The sequence below is a fragment of the Hermetia illucens genome, chromosome 5 (assembly GCF_905115235.1).
Source record: "Hermetia illucens chromosome 5, iHerIll2.2.curated.20191125, whole genome shotgun sequence".
Classification (NCBI taxonomy): domain Eukaryota; kingdom Metazoa; phylum Arthropoda; class Insecta; order Diptera; family Stratiomyidae; genus Hermetia; species Hermetia illucens.
In genome coordinates this window covers 42,281,622-42,289,286 of record NC_051853.1, presented here as the reverse complement: position 1 = coordinate 42,289,286, position 7,665 = coordinate 42,281,622, and the positions used below count along the sequence as shown (strand labels likewise).

At 42.9% G+C, this 7,665-nt stretch overlaps 2 protein-coding genes across 2 annotated transcripts in view; both read right to left on the bottom strand.

The window, feature by feature from the left end:
* The window catches only part of LOC119658482 (vesicular acetylcholine transporter), a 69,586-nt gene that overhangs the window by 16,504 nt on the left and 45,417 nt on the right, over positions 1–7,665 (bottom strand). The gene's annotated exons all lie outside the window — the stretch shown is intronic.
* Positions 1–7,665, bottom strand: part of LOC119658483 (choline O-acetyltransferase) — a 185,353-nt gene that overhangs the window by 132,289 nt on the left and 45,399 nt on the right.

Here is a 7,665-nt window from a genome sequence, read left to right as displayed (position 1 = left end):
CCTCCCCCAGTCTACCAGTATCTCATTTATATTTTCCAAATGCCCGTTTCCCAATTAAGCTCCCCCAAAGACTCTTCCTTTTCTGCTATTTCAGCTGAAATTGCGTATCCTCAGTGCTATCGGATCTCTCTCCCAATACGCCACCACTGTTGCTGGTAGTTGGTGAAGAATGTGATGATGCCGGCGGTCTTGTAAAACAACCCTCGACTATTTATACACACAAAAATGCCTTCTTGTGTCAAAACAAAGGATAATGAGAAATATATTTATATATCAAGCAACCTTCACCACCAGCTTTGTGCAACCGTGGCAACGTAAAGAGAAGTCCTGGTTTGGCTGAGAGAGTTGATGAAGCTATATCGTGGATTGTTTGCATGCCAAAGTACAAGGGGGTGAATCTGATGAAGTTTGTGCAAGAATTTAATAGGGGGAGTACGCGGTTCGTGTACCTTTGCATTTTTGGCTGGCACTTGAAAAGGATTTAGTTTATAATACTGTTTTGTATATTCAATTGAATGAGGAAACGTCATCTTTTTCTTTGTGAGGAAATTTCGGGATAAGCGACGGGACATATTTTGGATAAGGGCGAACTTTTCGGTAATGACTTTTGGCTTTGATGTTAAGGCTTAAGTGGAATTATTAACGTGCGCGCATCTTCCAATAGCGGAATTAAGGATCCCTGATTACTTGTATAAACCGGCTTAAGCGAGAATTTTAACGCCACAAGCTACCTTTAAATCAGGTCGAATGGCAAAACTTGGAAATTATCCAAGGCTATAAAGCATTCCTCCTACTTACGAGGTATCGTTCCGGTGGATCCTCGTTATCTTTACATCAGCTTCCGCTCCATGAGTGAATAAGTTCGAATTCAAGAAGATCAGCAAGATAAGCCCTATTCACCAGGTATGCAGTTTTAAAAAGGACTTTAATTGTGAGTTTTCTGTGAAAGGACTTTCAAAGCTGCTGTTCTATGGGCGGCGCATCACAGTTCAGGGGAAGCTCTCTTATGATGGTATTTTAATGAAATATTTGAGTTCCTCTTTACATAATTTTAGAGTAGAGAGAGAGAGGCAGTCAGATCGTCTTATTATGTACCATCATTCATTTGGATAAAGGTGAATGACATCACGCCACTGAATCTATGAGAGAAGTAGATCCCCAAAAGTACTATTTAAGCCAGGATACATCTGAACTTTAAACTATGTTACCAAAAATAACTAGACATGCAACCACAACAACATGCATTTGCCAGCTTTTACCAATTCGCTATTCAAAGAACAAACGAATTATGTCGCATCCCATGTGTGTGTGTGTGTCTCTATGGTGGGGCAGAAGCTACAGCTTCTGAGCACTCAGGCCTCCCCCGTCTAATGGAATATTCCGGATTCGTTAACGAATCGCAGAATTTCCGTTAGTGGATGTGATGCTACCCGTCGCAATTGGAAAACATCGACACCAAAGATCTGAAGCCTGATGCGTCCATAGGCGGGCATTCACAGAGGAAATGCTCCGTGGAGTTCGCTTCCTCATTACAGGAGGGACACGTATCATCTTGAGTAATTCCCATTCTGAATATATGCCCAGCTAGTGAATTATGGCCTGTCAGAATGCCCACAATACACCTGCAAGTCCACCTGCTTTTCGACAGGATAAACTTTGCGGTACATATGTTCGGTTCTGACAGGAAAAGTTTGGTGTGTCGAGTAGCATTTAGGCTCTACCACCTGTCATTATGGGAAGCTTGTTCCCAGTTTTTGAAAGCCAATGCTGCTGATACTCCTCTCTTTCGCTAAAGCATCCGAGATTTCATTTCCCTCTACGCCACAGTGACCAGCTACCCAGAGTAGTTCCACCGTATTGAATCTAGAGATAGAGTTCAAACGGTTTTATACATTCCTGAACGATTTTCGAGGTGATCAAAGGACTACTGCCCTCAATGCAGCTTGGCTGCCACTACAGATTGCGATGCGCCTGCCCTTCAACCGCTCGTGAATCACCCAGTTTGCCGCCCTTAGGATCGCATAAACTTCGGCTTGGAAAACCCTTTGCATATTGTCCCAAAGGAAAAGCCCACTTCTCGTTTTTATTCGAGAAGTAGACTCCCGCTCCAGAACCCTCTTCTGTTTTTGAAGCATCGGTGTAGAAGACTTCAGTATATCCCGCCACGCATTCCTCTGGGTCTTCCCAGTCCTCTTTACGTTTCAGGGTAACTTCATATCTTCTACCAAACAGATGTATAGGGACACGAGAATCGGAAGGGATTGTAAGAACTGGAACTGGCTCTGTGCCCCCCACATCCGTTGTTTCCCTATAAATCTAATCGAATTAGTCTATGAGCTGCTCTCATTGCAGTGCTTTGAATAAATATATCCAGGGCCTGCAAATTGAGTATTGCATTCAGAGCTGCGCCGAATGTCGTGCTCATGGCACCAGTGATACCAAGACACACAGTTCTTTGCAGTGCGGCTAGTTTACGGTGAAAACCTTTTTATCTCACCTTAACCCACCACACTACGGATGCCTATACAAACATCGGCCTAATGATGGCACCATATATCTACATTACCACATGAGGCCTGAGTCGGCATGTCGAGGTAAAGGTCCATCTGCACAGCCCATAAGCTGTGAGAGCTCGTTTCATCTTTACCTCTACATGTTTGTTCCAAAGAAGTTTTTTATTTAGAGTGACCCCCAGATATTTCACTTCTTCAGAGAGTTGAAGGGTAGTACCCCTCATCTCAGGGAGGCAAAGTCCATCCAGTTTTCTCCTTTTTATGAATAATACCATTGTGGTTTTATTTGGAATAACTGACAGACCATGTCTGAGGCACCAACTGTCTATCAAATCAACGGCACGTTATATATTCCTACACACCGTTCCAAGATCCCGATCAACAGCATGCACAGCCACGTCATCAGCATAAGCTTGAGCGTGTATTGGCAAATTTTGCAGTTCGCATAGTAGTGAGTCGATCATCATACTCCACAGAAGTGGCGAAAGTACACCTTCTTGGGAGCAGCCCTTCGTTGCTTCTGCAGTCAAGTAGCGATCGACACCCACCTCAGCGCACAGTAATCTCTGCGTTAGCATAGCGTTGCAGTTCCCCTTGCAACATTTGCGTGTTGAAGTGGTTGCAAGAACCGTCAACTCTCCCCCTACCACTTCTCTCACCCGTTTTCCCGGGTGGTGTACTTCCAGGAGGGTCTGTACTGAATCCAGTCTGGAGCTCATGAAAGTACCGTCGGGTTTTCTAAGAGAATCCAACTTGACCGACTCATCCGTTTTGAGGACTCTGTACAGCCTTTCGCCTTCCAGTTCCTCACAGTACACTCTAAAGGAGTCTGGTTTCGAACACCTGACGTGCCTCTTATATTCACGCTGTGCGTTCCTGAAATTTAACCAGTCTTCGTTCTTGTTACTTTTGCAAACACGGTTTAGAAGTCGCCTGGTTGCTTTCCTGAGTTTTACAATTCTGGGTTCCACCAAGACATCGTTTTACCGCTTTGGCCTCGGGAAATAGGACAAGCTTCTTCATAGCACTCGAAAAGTGTGCAGTTCAGAGTTTTCAATTCATCTTCCAGCGCCGAAGGAGTCCTTAGTCGCCTGGGGAACTGTACTTTATTGCCAAGAAGTTCATTGAACTTTGCCCAATCCGTTTTCCTAGGGTTCCGTCTTTGTACTGCAGACTGTTCGCCCGCAATAGCCAGATTGAATTCTAGACCTCATCTAGCACTCGCCAGTGTGTAATCAATTCTAACAATTTTGAGGTACAGATTGTTAGGTCAATTACTTCGCTTCTTCTCGGTTCCACGAACGTAGGGGCGCAGTCATAAGACCGGCTGAAGTGATGAATGCCCCAACAAAGATGTTGAGCATTCGCATCGCAACCTATTAAGATCTCAAGACCACATGATTCTGCATACGCCACCAGATCCCTAAGCTCCTCCCTCGGTGGAGAATACAAAGAATCACAGGGTAAATAAGCGGAGGCAACTATGATGTTTTTCCTCTCGCCGTTTATCTGGTATTGTATAATGACCGTAGCTAAGTTCTGGGAACAGCACTGTCTCAGCATAGTTGTCTCTAACCGTTTTGGCATCAGGACGCAAGCTCTCGGTCTTATAGATCTTTCATCGTAGAAGATCCTAACCCCCTTTACTAATCCAATGTCACAGATTGCAAGAGCCGTGGGTTCGATTTGACAGAACCCACGGCTCTTGCACCAGAAAGATGCAGGTGAATTTCTGTAGCTTTGTCATTCTCGCTGCCAACAAGTAGGAGGGAGCTTTGGCATGCTGCAGGTTGATTTGACCAATCTTTATGTTTTTCGAAATAAACTTAGCCTATTGTGTTATGAAAAACAGGTAGGAGCATATGCGGCAGTCCGCGTGTGACTTGGTTTGCCCACACCGTACCATCAGAGACTCGAACCCCTCGTGTTTGATTTCTCTGAGAAAAGCCGTACTTGGAAGTAACGCAGTTCCCATATTCTCATCCATGAAAATCTCCTCTCATCCCGCAGAGCATTCGTATGTGTTCCACTTAGCACCTTAATTGGTTTGTGGTGTCCGGGTTGCATAGATTCGATCACTCGAACTGGCATCCAGTCAGTTCCGTTCACGCCTCTGACTTCCCTTCCTTCCACCTGCTCCTTAGAAGGTGTGGGAGAAGTTACTAGCAGGTAAGATTCACTCTGTAGTCCCTTCACCAGTGCGAGCTCCCATACGGGGGTTCCGCCCCTGTATGGACTATCCTCCGCGCGCAGCTCCATTGTGGGAGAGCGCACCGAAGATGCTGCAATTTGCTCTATATTGTGTGAGTCGAAGACCATCATTGTTCTTCGCTCTCAAAATGGAGATGATGCCCTATACAGTTTCCTGATATGACTGAATTTCTGTCTATATAGGAAAAAGTAGAGCACCATATGGTGACTTCCCCTGAGCACATTCAGACTCTTTCGGTCCAGTTCGTAGATTTGTCCTTCCTGGCATTCATGAACTTTACCCTCCAGTGTCCAAAGTCCATGCCCGGGTTCTGTTCATCCAGCATGTGGATGATGCCCTCTGCCTTCCTTCGGGGGCCCGGTAACCACCATCCGAGGGAGGGACCGGCTTCATTGAGATTGACAGAACAGTCTCAACTTGAACACCGTAGGCAGAAACCACGCTTCCTAGATATACAAATTGATCGATACTTTCGCTTCGCCCATTAATGCAGTCTGATGACCCCTCAGCCTGAGAACCTTGGTTTCGTTGGTATTTATCTTCAGTCCTCTCCTCTCTTTTCAAATCAAGAGTCATTTGGCCAAGGCCCGGTGAGAGAGCAAATAGATATTATCGGCGTAGTCAAGGTGATCGAGGAAAAATGTTAAAGCCCATTGAATTCCTCCACGTCCTCCGGAAAAGGCAGCATAAAGAACGTCAACGATAATAAGAAGAAATAATATAACAGGAATCAACCCTGGTGGACTCCGCTTGGTACATCAAAATGCTCTGAGATTTTATCTCGGTACAGCACGTGACATTTTGTGTCATTATATGTTTTTCCGAAAATAGCTACTAGTGTCTCCGAAATATCCCTCCTTCGTAGAACACTCCAGATACACTTCCCATTCACACTATCGAAGGGTTTCTTTAAATCGATGAAGAGTAATTGCAGCAAATATCAAAATTCTGCGCACTATTCCAAAAAGATCCATAGGAGGTTGACGTGGTCAATGCGGGAGCAACCGGAGCGGAAACCAGACCTCTGTGTCGATCAAGCTTTCGAGATATTCTCCGATGCGATCCAGTATTATTTTTCTTATACTCGAACCAAAATCCAGAAATCCTGGTTTCTTACAGAAGTGATAATTGCATCTTTGACAGGGAAGGTAGAGTAGTCCTTCACATAAGTCGCCGTTCTTGCTCCCAGTACGTCTCTCCACTAAAGCGAAATATCCCACATCATTCCTAACATACCTTTCCATACTCAAACTTAATCATATCTTTATCCTGCTCCCCTTCCCATCCTTCCGTTAGAATAAGTCGAAAATTACAATTGGAGGTTCCTTTTATCTTTCCTTCAGGTGCTTATTATCTACAATCAGGAACATAATTGTTTTGACTTTGATCGAGTTAGCTGCCAAGGCTTCTGTTAAGATGAGTATCTTTAAATTGTAATGCCCAAATTCATTAATAAAAATCTTGTTTTCAATGTTGTTTTCCAAGGAGACGACTCATATTAAATCAACTTCAATTAAGTAGTAAAAATAAACCACTTTGTATTGGTGGTTGCTAGGATGACTTTCCAATTTTCCTTGATTAAAGTAATACCAACCTTTAGTGGTCATAGAACTAATTTAATTACAAATGGCTATTGGACACGTAGGGGACCTTTATTGGAAACTAACACAGGAGTGGAGTGCATGGTAAGTAATGTGTGGAAAATCAAGCGAGATTTAATTTTCATGCCTTCGTACAAAGTGAACCTTTCGTGTGTCACCTCTGTAGTTTTCTCAAGTGGTGTACAGGGATATGTTCTTCGTAATTCTGCTACGTTATAGCGCAATCCGATAAAAGTTAGATTTTTACATACGAGTGAATTAGCTTTTAAGCTATGCAGTATGCATTTCAGAGCAAGAACCTCGTTTTATTACGGTTTGTATATAAGAAAACCTTATTAAAATCGATTTACTGTTTGTCTGTCCATCCGTTTGTCTGTCTGTCTGTCACTTCTTTTATATCAAAAATCGTTACTCTTATTGATACGATACGGTAGGACTTGTAACTTCCCTCGTATCGAGTGAGTAACATAGTTCCACGTTGAGTTTAAGGGGGGTTCTCATACATGCAAGAGTTTGTAAAAGTTAGTGATACCAATGTTTGCCTATAAATGAGTTAAATTAATATCCGATAATACGATCTTTGCTAATAAATAAGAAGAAGCTCATTGATTTCCTGTTAAACCTATTCCCGGTATGTGTTCATATGCTAGTCAATATAGGAAAATGGAGCTTTGAGCGACTAAAACGGGTATTTTTATAAACCACTGCACCTGAACAGAACAGTTTCAAAGTTTGCTTTAAGCTAGTTATTTCAATTATATAAAATTGAACTCAACTTCCAATGGGGAAACACAATTGAAGGCTTCCTGCCTCCCTTCTTTAACTTTCAACCTTCTTCAAGTGTTGACATGTCCTCCATTGAGAGCAAACAAAACCGCTTGTATTAAAACATCACGTTTCTCTTCCGTAATTCAATATTGATGTAATGAAAGAATAGCAACGAACATGAAACCAGGCTCCAATGGCACAACAACGAACAGTAAAGCGAATTGGCGTTGAAACGAAAACCTAACGTTATCAAAGTGTCCTTGATCCTAAATTCGTTATTTTGTACATTCTACTCACCTCAAAGTGTGCGTCTGGATTGGAAGCATTAAAGATGAATTAAAGCCTTAAGTTGCCGTATTACAACAGGAGTTCCAAGGGATAACTAAAAGGATTTCACTTTAATTTCGCCGCCACTAACAGGACCGAGAAAGAGTAAACCCTCATCTGTATGCAGACTATAAAGTTTGCCTTTGGAACATCAAAACTTTTAGAGTGTAAACTGCTTGAAAAGTTTTTCAATTTTCAGGAAAAGAGAAATTTCCTGAGTATAATGTTGGGAGATATGAGGGAA